Below are 15,479 nucleotides of genomic sequence, written 5' to 3'. Positions count from 1 at the left end.
GTGGATAAATGTGAGGTTATCCATTTTGGTGGCAAAAACAAGAAGGCACATTATTATTTGAATGGCAATAGATTGGGAGAAGGGGAAGTGCAAAGAGACCTGGGTGTTCTTGTGCACCAGTCACTGATGGTAAGCATGCAGGTGCAGCAGGCGGTTAAGAAGGCAAATGGTATGTTGGCCTTCGTAGCAAGAGGGTTCGAGTACAAGAACCAGGATGTCTTGCTGCAGTTGTACAGGGCCTTGGTGAGACCACACCTTATGACGTATGAGGATCTCATTGAAACCTATTAAATTCTGTCAGGCCTAGACAGACTAGATGCTGGAAGGATGTTCCCGATGGTCGGGGAGTCCAAAACCAGGGGTCATAGTCTAAGGATAAGGGGTAGGACATTTAGGACGGAAATGAGGAGGAATTTCTTCACCCAGAGAGTGGTGAACCTGTGGAATTCTCTGCCACAGAGGGTGGTGGAGGCCAGTTCATTAAATATATTGGCCCAGAACTTGGTGTCGGGGGCTTGCCGCACGTGCAAGCCCCCGATGTGCGCTCACCCTGCGCGCTGACATTTGAAACCTGGCCCGCAGTGGATTTCCTTTCAGTGGTCAGTTTCTGATGTCGGCGCGCTCTGCTAACCTGACCCAGCAGTGTAGTTAGTGCGATGTGCCGACTGGGATCAGGTGAGCACTGTTCAGCCAATCAGGGGAGGGGAAAATTCATTCATAAGTTTGAGAGTAAGAACTGTCAAACTCATGAGAAGTACTGCACCCCAAAACACTACTTAAACTTTAAATAAAGTTTTAAAAAACATCCCAATCATTAAATTAAGTATAAATAAGTTAAAAAAATAATTTAAACAATAATTTTTTTTTTGAAAAAAATAAATTTTTAATAGAAGGATCTAAAACTAAACTTATCTTATTGTAGATTCTTTAAAATAATAAACCTGTGGGAAAAAAAATTATTAATTGCACTATAACACCACTTACCTGTAAAAATAAATAATTACGTGTGCTTTTTACAAGCGTAAAGACCGGAGGCCTTCACACATGCGCAAATCCCCCAAAACAGAGGAAATCCAAGACGCACGCATTGCGCCCTACAGCGCACGTGCTAGCCTCTTCAACTCTTGGGCTGGAGGAGAGGAAATGCCGGTTTTCAGCGCATACGCTGTGCATGGTGAAAACCGGCATTTCCTCCAGCCAGACGCGTGAGTACCCCTTCCGTACTCACGCGTTTGGGGAGGAATTTCTGCCCCATTCAAGAAAGAGTTGGATATATTTCTTAAGGCTAAAGGGATCAAGGGATATGGGGAGAAGGCAGGGACAGGGTACTGAATTTGAATGATCAGCCATGATCTCATTGAATGGCGGAGCAGGCTCGAAGGGCTGAATGGCCGACTCCTGCTCCTATCTTCTATGTTTCTATGTTTCTATGTACACAGTACTAAAGGTTTGGTCTCACCAAAGCCACACCTTTAGGAAAATAGGAACAAGAGCATATAGGAAATAGGAGCAGGAGTAGCCCATATGCCCCATGGAGCCCATATATACTATATACTAGCTGGGGGAGCCCGGCGGTGCCGAGGCTTTTTGAGGGCATGTTGTTGTTGGAAGAGAAAGAGGGAGCGACTGGGGGGAAGAGAGAGAGGGAAGGAGAGAGAGGGAGAGGGAAGGAGAGAGAGGGAAGGAGAGAGAGAGAGAGAGGGAAGGAGAGAGAGAGAGGGAAGGAGAGAGAGGGAAGGAGAGAGAGAGAGGGAAGGAGAGAGAGAGGGAAGGAGAGAGAGAGAGAGAGAGGGGGAAGGAGAGAGAGAGATGGAAGGAAAGAGAGAGAGAGATGGAAGGAGAGAGAGAGAGGGAAGGAGAGAGAGGGAAGGAGAGAGAAAGAGAGGGAAGGAGAGAGGGACAGAGAGAGAGAGGGAAGGAGAGAGAGAGGGAAGGAGAGAGAGAGAGGGAAGGAGAGAGAGAGAGAGATTGGGAGTGTGACAGAGATTGGGAGTGTGAGAGAGAGAGAGATTGGGAGTGTGAGAGAGAGAGAGATTGGGAGTGGGAGAGAGAGAGACTGGGAGTGTGAGAGAGAGAGTGATTGGGAGTGTGAGAGAGAGAGATTGGGAGTGTGTGAGAAAGAGAGACTGGGAGTGTGAGAGAGAGATTGGGAGTGTGAGAGAGCGAGAGATTGGGAGTGTGAGAGAGAGATTGGGAGTGTGAGAGAGAGAGATTGGGAGTATGAGAGAGAGAGAGATTGGGAGTGTAAGAGAGAGAGAGATTGGGAGTGTGAGAGAGAGATTGGGAGTGTGAGAGAGAGAGAGAGAGACTGGGAGTGTGTGAGAAAGAGAGACTGGGAGTGTGAGAGAGAGAGAGATTGGGAGTGTGAGAGAGAGATTGGGAGTGTGAGAGAGAGAGATTGGGAGTATGAGAGATAGAGAGATTGGGAGTGTAAGAGAGAGAGAGATTGGGAGTGTGAGAGAGAGATTGGGAGTGTGAGAGAGAGAGAGAGATTGGGAGTGTGTGAGCGAGAGATTGGGAGTGTGTGAGAGAGAGATTGGGAGTGTGAGAGAGAGAGAGAGATTGGGAGTGTGAGAGAGAGAGAGATTGGGAGTGTGAGAGAGAGAGATTGGGAGTATGAGAGAGAGAGACTGGGAGTGTGAGAGAGAGACTGGGAGTGTGTGAGAGAGAGAGGCTGGGAGTGTGAGAGAGAGAGAGATTGGGAGTGTGAGAGAGAGAGAGAGAATGGGAGTGTGAGAGAGAGAGACTGGGAGTGTGAGAGAGAGAGAGATTGGGAGTGTCAGAGAGAGAGATTGGGAGTGTGAGAGAGAGAGAGATTGGGAGTGTCAGAGAGAGAGATTGGGAGTGTGAGAAAGAGAGATTGGGATTGTGAGAGAGAGAGATTGGGAGTGTGAGAGAGAGAGACTGGGAGTGTGTGAGAGAGAGAGATTGGGAGTGAGAGAGAGAGAGAGATTGGGAGCGTGAGAGAGAGAGAGATTGGGAGCGTGAGAGAGAGAGAGATTGGGAGTGAGAGAGAGAGAGAGATTGGGAGTGTGAGAGAGAGGGAGATTGGGATTGTGAGAGAGAGCGAGATTGGGAGTGTGAGAGAGAGAGATTGGGAGTGTGAGAGAGAGAGATTGGGAGTGTGAGAGAGAGAGATTGGGAGTGTGAGAGAGAGAGACTGGGGAGAGAGAGAGAGAATGGGGAGAGAGAGAGAGCGACTGAGGGGGAGAGAGGGAGACTGGGGGAGAGAGAGATGGGGAGAGAAAGAGAGAGAGTAGAGAGACGGGGGGAAAGACAGGATAGAGACTGGGGAAAGAGAGAGAGAGAATGGGGAGAGAGAGAGAGAGAGAGACTGAGGGAGAGAGAGAGAGAGACTGGGGGAGAGAGACGGGGAGAGAGAGAGAGACTGGGGGAGAGAGAGAGATACTGGGGAGAGAGAGAGAGACTGGGGAGATAGAGAGAGAGAGCGAGAGAGCGACGGGGGGAGAGAGAGAGACCGGGGGGTGGGGGAGAGAGAGAGAGATTGAGGGGAGAGAGAGAGAGATGGGGAGAGAGAGAGACTTGGGGGAGAGGGAGAGAGTGGAGGGAGAGGGAGTGAGTGGGGGAGAGAGAGAGAGAGAGAGACTGGGGGGAGAGGGAGAGAGTTGGTGAGAGAGAGAGAGAGACTGGGGGGAGAGAGAGACTGGGGGAGAGAAAGACTGGAGGGGAGAGAGAGAGACTGGGGGGAGAGAGAGACTGGAGGAGAGAGAGAAAGACTGGGGAGAGAGAGAGACTGGGGGGTGAGAGAGACTGGGGGGGAGAGAGAGAGACTGGGGGGAGAGAGAGTGACTGGGGGGGAGAGAGAGAAACTGGGGGGAGAGAGAGAGACTGGGGGGGAGAGAGAGAGACTGGGAGAGAGAGAGATAAACTGGGGGGAGAAAGAGTGCGACTGAGGGGGGAGAGAGAGAGACGGGGAGAGGGAGAGAGAATGGGGAGATAGAGAGGGAGCGACTGAGGGGGAGTGAGAGAGACTGGGGAGAGAGAGAGAGACTGGGAGAGAGAGAGAGAGACTGGGAGAGAGAGAGAGAGAGAGTAGAGAGACTGGGGGGAGAGAGAGGAGAGAGACTGGGGAGAGAGAGAGAGACTGGTGGAGAGAGAGAGAGAGACTGGGGACTGGGGGAGAGAGAGAGGGAGACTGGGGGGGAGAGAGGAGAGAGACTGGGGAGAGAGAGAGTGAGACTGGGGGAGAGAGACAGGAGAGAGAGAGAGAGCGACTGGGGGGGGAAGAGAGAGCGACAGTGGGGGTGAGAGAGAGCGCGAGTGGGGGGGGAGAGAGCGCGAGTGGGGGGGAGAGAGAGAGCGACTGGGGGGAAGTGAGAGCGACTGGGGGGTGAAGAGAGAGCGACTGGGAGGGGAAGAGAGAGCGACTGGGGGGAAGAGAGAGCGACTGGGCGGGAAGAGAGAGCGACTGGGGGGGAAGAGAGAGTGACTGGGGGGAAGAGAGAGCGACTGTGGGGGAAGAGAGAGCGACTGGGGGAAGAGAGAGCGACTGGGGGGGAAGAGAGGGCGACTGGGGGGGAAGAGAGAGCGACTGGGGGGGAAGAGAGAGCGACGGGGGGGAAGAGAGAGTGACTGGGGGGGAAGAGAGAGTGACTGCGGGGGAAGAGAGAGCGACTGGGGGGGAAGAGAGAGCGACTGGGGGGGAAGAGAGAGCGACTGGGGGTGAAGCGAGAGCGACTGGGCGGGAAGAGAGAGCGACTGGGGGGGAAGAGATTGACTGGGGGGGAAGAGAGAGCGAATGGGGGGGAAGAGAGAGCGACTGGGGGGAAGAGAGAGCGACTGGGTGGGAAGAGAGATCGACTGGGGGGAAGAGAGATCGACTGGGGGGGAAGAGAGAGTGACTGGGGGGGAAGAGAGAGCAACTGGGGGGGAAGAGAGAGCGCGACTGGGGGGGAAGAGAGAGAGCGACTGGGGAGAAGAGAGAGCGACTGGGGGGAAGAGAGAGAGCGACTGGTGGGAAGAGAGAGAGCGACTGGGGGGAAGAGAGAGAGCGACTGGGGGGAAGAGAGAGAGCGACTGGGGGGAAGAGAGAGAGCGACTGGGGGGAAGAGAGAGAGCGACTGGGGGAAGAGGGAGAGCGACTGGGGGAAGAGGGAGAGCGACTGGGGGGAAGAGAGAGAGCGACTGGGGGGAAGAGAGAGAGTGACTGGGGGGAAAGAGAGAGAGCGACTGGGGGAAGAGAGAAAGCGACTGGGGGGAATGAGAGAACTGGGAGAGAGAGAGGCGACTGTGGGGGGGAGAGAGAGCGACTGTGGGGGGGGGAGAGAGAGCGACTGGGGGGGAAGAGAACTCCCCCCTCTCCCTCACACTCCCCCCTCTCCCTCACACTCCCCCCCTCCCTCACACTCCCCCCCTCTCCCTTACACTCCCCCCTCTCCCTCCCCCCCTCTCCCCTCACACTCCCCCCCTCCCTCACACTCCCCCCCCTCCCTCACACTCCCCCCTCACACAATCACACCCCCCTCTCCCTCACACTCCCCCCTCTCCCTCACACTCCCCCTCTCCTCTCCTCACACTCCCCCCCTCTCCCTCAAAACTCCCCCCCTTCCCCCCTCTCCTCCCACCCTCTCCCTCCCCCTCCTCCCCCTCCCCACACTCCCCCCTTGAGCTGAGTGGCGGCCGGCGCCGGGAGCGGGAGAGTGGCTCTCGCGGTGTGGCGGCGCAGGCGCGGTCAGTGCCAGCGGAGCGAAGCGGCCTGCGGGGCGCAGGCAGGGAACCCCGCGGCCCGGCGGCCGTTAACGAACGGCAAACCACCGGTTTTTCTGGTCCCGCACTCACTGGAAGAGAGAGAGGGGGAAGTGGAGAGAGAGAGAGAGGGAAGAGGAGAGAGAGGGAAGGGGAGAAGGAGAGAGAGGGAAGAGGAGAAGGAGAGAGAGAGAAATTTTTTGAGCTTCAGGCCTGCCTGCAGCGGGCCTGGAGAGCAGCCCCAAATCCCCCCTGCATGAGGGTGAGGAGGAGGGGGGGGACGGCGGCGGTTAGGGGATCATTTAATTTCCTACTGTTGCTAAACACAATTTAAAACTCAAATAAATTGTTCCCTAACACATAATTCAAATATTTACCTCAGTTCCCTAACACACAGAAAGTGTGGGAAAGAAATCGCGAAAAATCAAGATGGCGGCCACTCACCTCGGTTCAGAACGATAAGGTCCGCCCACACACGCACCGATTGGTCAATCGTCAGGTCACCGAAGCGTAGGATTGGTCAATCGTCAAGTCACTCAACACTCAACTGTAGGATGGCACGCGCCAGGAACCCGCCGTACGATTGGTCGACCTCAACGTCACACAGTCGCTAATTAGATGCTAATGAGCGGAATGTTGAACGTTTTTTGGATAACGCGGGCGCGATTTTTGTCCGGCCGAAACGTTAATACGCCTATGACCGGTCCGTAATCGTAAGCTTTCTATTGACGTGACGCGCGCGTAGGTACGCTCTATAACTTTCAAACGTATAGAGAACAGACAGACAGACAGACAGACAGAAGAGGTCTTTTTTATATATAGACTAGCTGAAGTGCCCGGCGGTGCCGAGGCTTTTTCGAGGGCATATTGTTGTTGGAAGAGAGAGAGAGAGTGACTGGGGGGAAGAGAGAGAGCGACTGGGGGGAAGAGAGAGAGCGACTGGGGGAAGAGAGGGAGGGGGGAGGGGAGGGGGAGGGGAGGGAGGGGGAGGGAGGGAGGGGGGAGGGAGGGGAGGGGAGGGGGGAGGGGAGGGGGAGGGAGGGGAGGGGAGGAGGGGAGGGGAGGGGGGGGAGGGGAGGGGAGGGGGGAGGGGAGGGGGAGGGGAGGGGAGGGGAGGAGGGGAGGGGGGAGAGGAGGGGAGGGGGAGAGGAGGGAGGGGAGAGGAGGGGGAGGGGGGGAGGGGCGAGGGAGGGAGGGGGAGGGGAGGGCGGGGGGGAGGGGAGGGGGGTGTGCGGGCAGGGGGGGGAAGGGAGGGCAGGGGGCATGGGGGGAAGGGAGGGTGGGTCGGGGGGGAGGGCGGGGGGTAAGGGAGGGGGGTAAGGGAGGAGGTAAGGGAGGGCGGGAAGGGAGGGGGGAAGGGAGGGGGAGGGCGGGGGGGGGAAATGGGGGCGGAAGGGAGGGCGGGGGGAGGAGAGGGCGGGGGCCCCCCCGAGGGTCGCGCCACCCCCCCGAGGGTCGCGCCCCCCCCGAGGGTCGCGCCCCCCCCCTCCGAGGTGAAGACCGCCGATTGCGCGCACAGCAGGAGCTGTTGCCAGGGTAACCGTGACGCTGACCAAGCCCCGCCCCCCGGCCGAGCCAGAGAGAGAGACGCCGCGTCTCAGCTGCTCCTGCTGTGCACGCGGCCCCCCCCAAGTGTCGCGGCCCCCCGAGGTTCGTGCCCCCCCCGAGGGTCACGGCCCCCCGCCGAGGTGAAGACCGCCGATTGCAGCTGTGCGAGACGGACGGCGGGGCCGGTTGCCAGGGTAACGCTGGACGCCCAGCAAGCCCCGCCCCCCGGCCGAGTCAGAGAGAGACGCCGCATCTCAGCTCCTGCTGCGCGCGCACCCTAGCGGCGTTGGGCTGAGGCTCGGCCCTCCAGCCTTCGAGTGGGGCCGGGAGGTGCCTAGCTCGGGCATGGGTGCGGAGGAGACGCCGAGGCTTCTGGGCCTACCTGGAAAAACGGGGAAAGGTAGGAAAATTAATGAGATTAGATAAGTTAATTACTTTCTAAATCATTTTTTTTTAAAACAATATGTGTTTTTAAAGCAACCTTTTTTTTTTAAGACGCAGAAAGCGGGAAAAAGAAAGGAAAAGTTTGGAATCAAGATGGCGGCGACTCACCTCGGTTCAGAACGATAAGGCCCGGCCACACACGCACTGATTGGCCCGGCGGCACACACCAGCAACCCGGCGTACGATTGGTCGAGCTCGAGGTCACTCTGTCGCTAATGAGCGGATAATGAGATGCTAATGAGCGGAACGTTGAAGGTCTTTGGGATACCGCGGGCGCGATTTTAGCCCGGCCGAAACGCAAATACGCTTAAAACCGTCTCGGAAGCGTAAGCTTTCTTTGGAGGTAACGCGCGCGTAGGTACGCCCTGTAACTTTCGAGCGCGTAGCCCGACAGATGCACAGGCGATGACAGACAGAATGACAGACAGACAGAATGACAGAATGACAGACAGAGAGACAGATGTACCGATTTATATATATAGATAAGCGCAGCAAGACGTCTTTACTCTTATACTCCAAACCACTTGCAATAAAGGGAAAAAGACCATTTGCCTTTCTAATTGCTTCTACCTGCGTGTTAACTTTCTATGATCCGTATACTAGGACTGCTAAATCTCTCTGAACACCAGCATTCAAAAGTCTCTTACTTTTTTTAAATGTTGCTTTTCCGTTCTTCCTCCCAAATTGGATAATTTCACACTTCTCATTTTATACTCCATCTGCCACTTTCTTGCCGAATCACTTAACCAGTCTACATTCCTTTGCAGCCTCTTTGCGTCCTCCTCACAGCTTACCTAGCTTTTCATCGTCAGCAAATTTGGTTATATTACACTTGGTCTACTCATGAAAGCCATTGATATAGTTAGTAAATAGCTGAGGCCTATGCACTGATAATTGTGGCACTCCATAAATGACCGTTCATTTCTACTTTCTGTTTTCTGTCTGGTAACCAATGCTCAGTTAATGCTAATATATTACCCCCAATTCCAAGAGACCTAATCCAGTGTAAACAGCTTCTTGTGTGACACCGTATCGAATGCTTTCTGAAAATCCAAATATACTACAACCACTGGTTACCTCTTATCTACCCTGCTAGTTAAACCCTCATAAGCTGCAACAGATTTGTCAAACAAGATTTCGCTTTCATAAAACCGTGTTGATTCTGCCTAATCATTTTGTAATTTTCCAAGTGACCTGTTACCAAGTCATTATTAAGCAATCACATCAATTGTTTGCGCTTGATTTCCTGAAATGAAAGTCAAAACATATCTATAATTAAAAGCTAGATATATAATTGGACAACCTTGACAGATTAGGTTGGTGCGTTTTCCAGAACAGTGTGCCGACCAATTAAACTACATTTCTCCAAGCAATAGGCGAGATATTATCATGTAAATTGCATTTTAATTTGAAGGCATACTAGTCAGACAGCATTTTGGCAAAATATGCATGACTATATGCATATAAGTTATTGCCCAGACATATTTCAGCATACTTACTACAAATGTAAACCGAATTATTTCTGACCTCTAAATTTCGCCTCCACTTCTCTCAAGAATAATTTACATTTCCGCTTCGAGGGAAATGAAACTTCAAGGGCTTGCATTTATTATATTGTTTCTGGCATGGTGCTCACCGATAATATATGTGACATCAGAAGAAGCGTTGTTGACGCTAGGAAACGTTAAATAGTGTGATGTCTGAAACTGTAATTAATCGAAAGAGAACAAATATATCTTGCCCGAAAATTCCACGAATATAATGGTAGCGAAGATCGTTAAAGGAACAAATTGCATTAATACAGGACGCTCAGAAATGTTTATGTAATTCAAGTAATCAAATGTTGGTTTAGCAGGATGATAATTAAAACAGATGACTTTCAGGAGGGGCAAAGATGCAGGCGAAAGAAACGGTTTTTGAATTTTCTTTTAGCACAGAAGACAAGAGTAAGTTAGGAAAATAGTGAATTCAGAAGGAAAGGCATGCTGTGCCTAAAATTGCTACCCCCATTTGTGGATCGGAGGAGGTGATAGCAAGGAGTAACCTTATATCAGAGGAGTAGCGGTTGCTTCTGCGATGTATGGCTGGAGGATTTCATTATGGTCGAGTGGAACTAGACCAGGGAAGGATTTGGAGACGAGGACGTGAATTGTGGGGCCCACGGAACCACTGGTGCTCGAAAATGATAACATTTCGGGAGTACGAACATTTTTGGGCGCGAGTACAGATTCCAATGTTCTGAACGATTTGAGATTGATGGAGAATGCAACCAGAGTTAGCAGTGAATATGTTTAGCGATATCGAACTGTGATATTTGATAGGCATGTAACAGGGTCGAGGTAGGGTGTGTGAGAACTAATAGTAGAGAGGGGATCTCTTGCAGGAGTAGAGGAGGAGGGTGAGCGGACGGAGATGTTGAGGGGATCCACATAAATGGTCTAGATAGCAAAGGAGATGTGAGGGATGCCGCTTAGCTTACTTCGCAGTTCACCTATAAACTGAGGCTTTCAAGATGATGACTCATACTAGGATGGAATCTGGAGCGGTTACTGGATTCAAGCACTGCAAGAGGAAATAACCTCTTGTTGACATTAAATGTAGAAACCTTTGTTTCACGAGGGCCTGCATTTTGGAAATTGGAAGATCAGTCTTTGGCACAATATGCTCAGTGGCGAATTAAGTTGGGTATTGAGTGTTTATCTGATCCTGATACTGTCCTGCTGGATCCTTATGCAATGAGATCGCACAGCAAGGATGTTCAGGTGGGGAATTAAGGATGGAACACTACGCTAAATTCTAAATGCTTGTATGGGGAGAGGGCGGAAAAACATTGGAACCGTTGGACTAAAAATATTTGCATAAAAACTGCCAGTTCTGAACACAAGCAAAATGGCACAGAAATTCCGTGCGGAGGTCAGCGATCGGGAAAAATCTGCGGCTAGACCAGAGGGCTCTCGGTAGGCGCAGATTTCTTTTGCAGGACTCTCCAAACTGCCGGTGCGCAGGGCCAAGGTATCACAGAGGCGCAGGCGAGTCGCAGCGTCCCTGGGATCACGTGGACCATGGGGAGCCATTCAGAGAAAGGAATCTCCCTTCATACATTTGACAGGAAAACCTGTCAAATATACGAATAGAGATCAACCCCAAAACATAGTAAAACTTTAAATATTTTTTTTTTAAATCACATTTTTAAAATGACTTTAAATTACAATAAATTAAGTATTTTAAACAAACATTTTATTTTTTGAAACAAATAATTAAAGTTTTTAACGGGGCTAAACATAAACTTACCTTTCTTTAAATATTTTTATATGATAAATCAGTGGAAAATTTTGTGTTTACTTTTTCCAACTCTTATCCACATAAAAGCAAGCCTTGCTCCTGCTTTTATGAGGCGCAAGAATTGTAAGTGTATTCTGCTGGCGGAGGGTTTCTAAAAAGCGGTACCCTCCACCCGCAGAGGCCCTGCTCCCGGGCAGGCGGAGGATCTGTCAAGACAGATCAGAAATGCCGGTTTCCAGTGCATGCGCAGTGCATGCCTAAAACCGGCAGTTCCATTGGCCCTATGGGTGAGTACACAGGGATCGGATTTTCTGCCTCCTTAAATAAGCAGGAAAGACAAGAACCAGTCAGCAACTGTGGAGAGAAGAGATAGATTAACAATTGAAACTTGGTTCATCTTGTGAATACAAGAATGAAACATAAGCATTTTCATATAACGCGGTATCATGCGATTGGGTGGGAGGGGACAAATAAACAAAGGGAGGAACTATTGCTGGAATGCCATTAGGATGAAGAAAAATCTATCTCTCAGGAAATAAAATGAAATGTTAAGAAATTAAAGACTGTACTGGTCTCGCTAAATGTAACTCCTATCCAGTTATCCAGTCAGCTAAACATTCATTCAAATAACTCCTCGAGAAGCAGGGTGCTGTTTTGAAGCTTTACTTGAATAAAATTGTGAAACTGTAAACAAAGACAAAGTATGTTTTGTACACAGAGCTAAGTAATATACATTAGATGTTACATAAGATACAAACATGTTTATGAAAACAGAATAGACTAACTGTATAAGTAAATAGCACTGAAGCTAAACCTCGGTAGCTAACAGCTAATAAACTTCTTATGGACAAAGTATGGTCAAAATACTATACCGACAAGGTTGTTATCATGTTACTATACTAGGATACTCACAGACATTGCATCTTGCCTAGCGTATAAGGATGGATGGAGGAGGATTGAGAATGGCTGCCTCATGTGGGCTTTGTTCACAACTCAGCAAACACTCCCTGGAATACGACTTCTGGGGCAGACAGGAAGGTCAAATAACACACTGCTATACAATAACTACCACTAGAGGGTGCTACCTGCATGCAATAAGTCCAGAACTCTCCCCTCTGGGGTTGTTAATGACCCCACATAATCCTAACTCTACTTGTCACTGGAGTCCTCTGGCGACAAAAGAAGGACCACCTCAGAGACAGGCCGAGAGAAGACCTTGGCTGTTACTTCTTTGACAACTCTCAAGTCCACCTTTCTCATTCTTCCATCCTGGCTGGGAAGGGACTTCACGATGATAGCCATAGGCCATTCATTCCTTTTTGCCTGATTGTCCTTTATCAAGACAACATCTCCTTCTTTGAGATCTGGCCACTTGTCCTGCCACTTGCGTCGGCTCTGCAGTGTGTTGTGGTACTCACACCACCACCTGCCCCAAAACATGTCTGCCAGACTCTGAACCCTTTTCCATTCCTGCTTGAAGAGTTCTCTTTTCCCAAACTCCCCTGGAGGACAAGGGGAAACACCTGCCTTCTGGGTCAAAAGCATGGCCGGAGTGAGGATGAGGGGCGATTCTGGGTCTGAAGATACTGGGATGAGGGGCCCTGCATTCATCACGGTGGTGACCTCAGCCATCAGTGTGGTCAAGACTTCATGTGTGAGGTATGACGATCTACCTTGGAGAAGCATGCAGTTGAGGATGCGGTGGGCAATGCCAATCATGCGCTCCCATGCACCACCCATGTGGGATGTGTGAGGTGGGTTGAATACCCAGGTACATTTCTGCTCTTGGAGATACTTCCCCACACTATCTGAGCTGGAACTTGATCCATCCATCTTCAGCTCTCTGCAAGCGCCAACAAAGTTTGTGCCGCAATCCAAGTGTATCTGCTTTGCCGGGCCTCTGATTGAGAAGAACCTTCTCAGAGCGTTTATGAAGCTGAAGGCGCTCATTGTTTCAATAACTTCGATGTGTACAGCTCTTGTGGACATACATGAGAACATCACCACCCACCTTTTGCTATTGGCGTGTCCTCCTCTGGTGCGGCATGAGACCACGTCCCATGGCCCGAAGACGTCTACACCTACGTAGGTGAAAGGTGGTGCTACTTGTAGCTGCTCGGCTGGCAGGTCTGCCATCTGTTGGTGCTCTGTCTTCCCACGGAGTTTCTGGCAGGTGACACATTTGAAATGCGTGCCACTGATACATCACTTAGCTCCAACCAACCAGAGTCTGTCTGCTCTGATGGCACCTTCGGTGAAATGTCTGCCCTGCTGCTTCACAGCCTCATGATGATGACGCACAAGCAGAGTAGCCAGGTGATGACGACCTGGATTGAGGATGGGGTTGGTTTCATTTGTTCCTAGTTGAGATGGCGATATGCGTCCCCCAACTCTGAGAAGTCCGTCGGTGTCGACGATAGGATGCAGCTTCCATAGACTGCTGAGAGGGAGTAGGTTGTGTTCTGCTGCTATGCACTTCAACTCTTCTGAGTAACACTCGTGTTGAACGCTCTTCATCAAAAGGAATATGGCTCTCTTGAGCTCCTCTTCAGAGGGACTCTTACGACAGATGTGCCACCCATGGCAGCTACTCTCTTGCGTAGGCTGGGAGAAGGTATGAGCTATGTGGGTTAGGCGTGCTACTGTCTTTATGAGAGTGTTCCATTTGGAGAAATGCTCGAAGCGTTTGGTGCTCATCAGGTCCTTAGAGATTTGAATAACGTTCGCTGTGACTTGTGTGCATATCTCGGAGTCAGAAACAGGGTTGAGGAGGTCGAATGACTCATTGAGTTCAGAGGAGTGCAGGGACAGATCCTGAAGAAAAGCAGGTCCTGACAGCCATGTCATGCTGCTGAGAAGAGACGCTGTTACAGATCTAGAACCATGGTCAGCTGGGTTCAGGTCTGTGGGGATGTACCGCCACTGGTCGGGGGATGTGGACTGTCGCATACGTTGGACCCTGTTGTTCGGCAGCCATCGTCTGGGGTTCTGGAAGGGTAAGGGTGCAACCCAGCTGTTAGAGCTGTCACGAGAGACCTCATTGTCCATAATCTGGAGGAATCTCATGTCGTCGATCGATGGAGCAAGTTTGTGGTCATTGATGAGCATCATCTGTGTGCTGTCTGTGGAGATCAGCGCTGGGGGTTCTGAGGCTGGGCCATATGACTGAACTTCCCATTCACTCGGATCTGACTGCTGCCTGGGGTAAGGTAGCTTGGACAACCATTCTCCAAGATGGATGTCTTGAGTGTGCTCACCTGAGATGGCTTGTGTGCACCCCTGTGGCACATGTCTCCAACAATGACAGAGCCGAGATCTAGCCTTTGGGCAAAAGGGGCATCATGTGGACCATTGATCTGTTTCCTTATATTATGTACCCTCAGGAAATCCCTGCCCAACAACAGGAGTATGTCTGCATCTGGATCAAGAGGTGGGATCTCGTCTGCAATGCATCTGAGATGACTGTGGAGATGAGCTGCATTCAGAGTGGGAATCTCAAAACTGTTGTTGGGGACTTGATTACATTCGATCAGTGTAGGAAGGGGGAGAGTAATCTTCCCATCGGCTGACTCAACAACATAACCACAGGCCCTCCTGCCGGCTGTCTCTGAAAGTCCAGCACACGTCTCCAACGTGTAAGGTGACGGACTTCCTTTGACCTTGAAGATGTTGAAGAACTCAGATCTTGCTAGAGAACGGTTGCTTTGTTCGTCGAGTATGGCATACATCTTTTCAGATTCCTGGTGAAGTCCTACAGGGTACTCATTAACAAGGCATATCTTGGAGCATGCTCTTGCGCTCACTCCTTCTCCACACACCTCGGTGCACTTGGGTGTAATCTCCAGATAGGCGGCTCCCTCTCTCTCCCCGCCATGCTCTGAGGCAGGAGGAGATGACTCTGACATCCAGGGAGCTGGGCCTGGGTGGAGTGCTGAAATGAGCTGATCACTTTCACATTCTGTGCATTTTGCATCTACCTTGCAGTTCTTGGCGAGATGGTTCATGGAGGAGTAGCAATTGAAACATATAGAGTTCTCTTTGAGGTACTGTTTGTGGTCTTCCAGGGGCTTCTCTCTGAAGCCTCTGCACTTCTTTAATGGATGGGGCTTGTTGTGGATGGGGCAGTGTTTGCTCATATCCTCAGATTTCTCCTGATCCCTTGTGTTCTCGGTTGAAGACACTTGCATTTTGTGGAGAGATGTTGGTGTCTTTCCATGTCTGTCAAACTTGTCTCTTCTGGCAAGTGCTGTGTGGGAGGAGAAGAAGTTGAAGCTGGGGTCTGTCCTGGCTTTGGCTTCTCTATGGATGAAGTTGGCAAACACAGAGAATGGAGGGAAGGAAACGTTGTGCTCTAGCTTGAACCTTGACCCAAATGATGTCCACTTCTCCTGCAGATTAAATGGAAGCTTCTCAACAATGGGACTTACTCCTCTGGAAGTGTCTAAGTACGATAGGCCAGGTAGGTAGCCATCCTGCTTTGCAGTTTTGAGTTCCAACAG

The sequence above is a fragment of the Somniosus microcephalus genome, chromosome 6 (assembly GCF_052327205.1).
Source record: "Somniosus microcephalus isolate GS21.2 chromosome 6, FLI_Smic_1.0, whole genome shotgun sequence".
NCBI classification, from domain to species: Eukaryota; Metazoa; Chordata; class Chondrichthyes; order Squaliformes; family Somniosidae; genus Somniosus; species Somniosus microcephalus.
The sequence above is the reverse complement of the archived record's forward strand: the minus strand, read 5'-3'. Positions refer to the sequence as shown.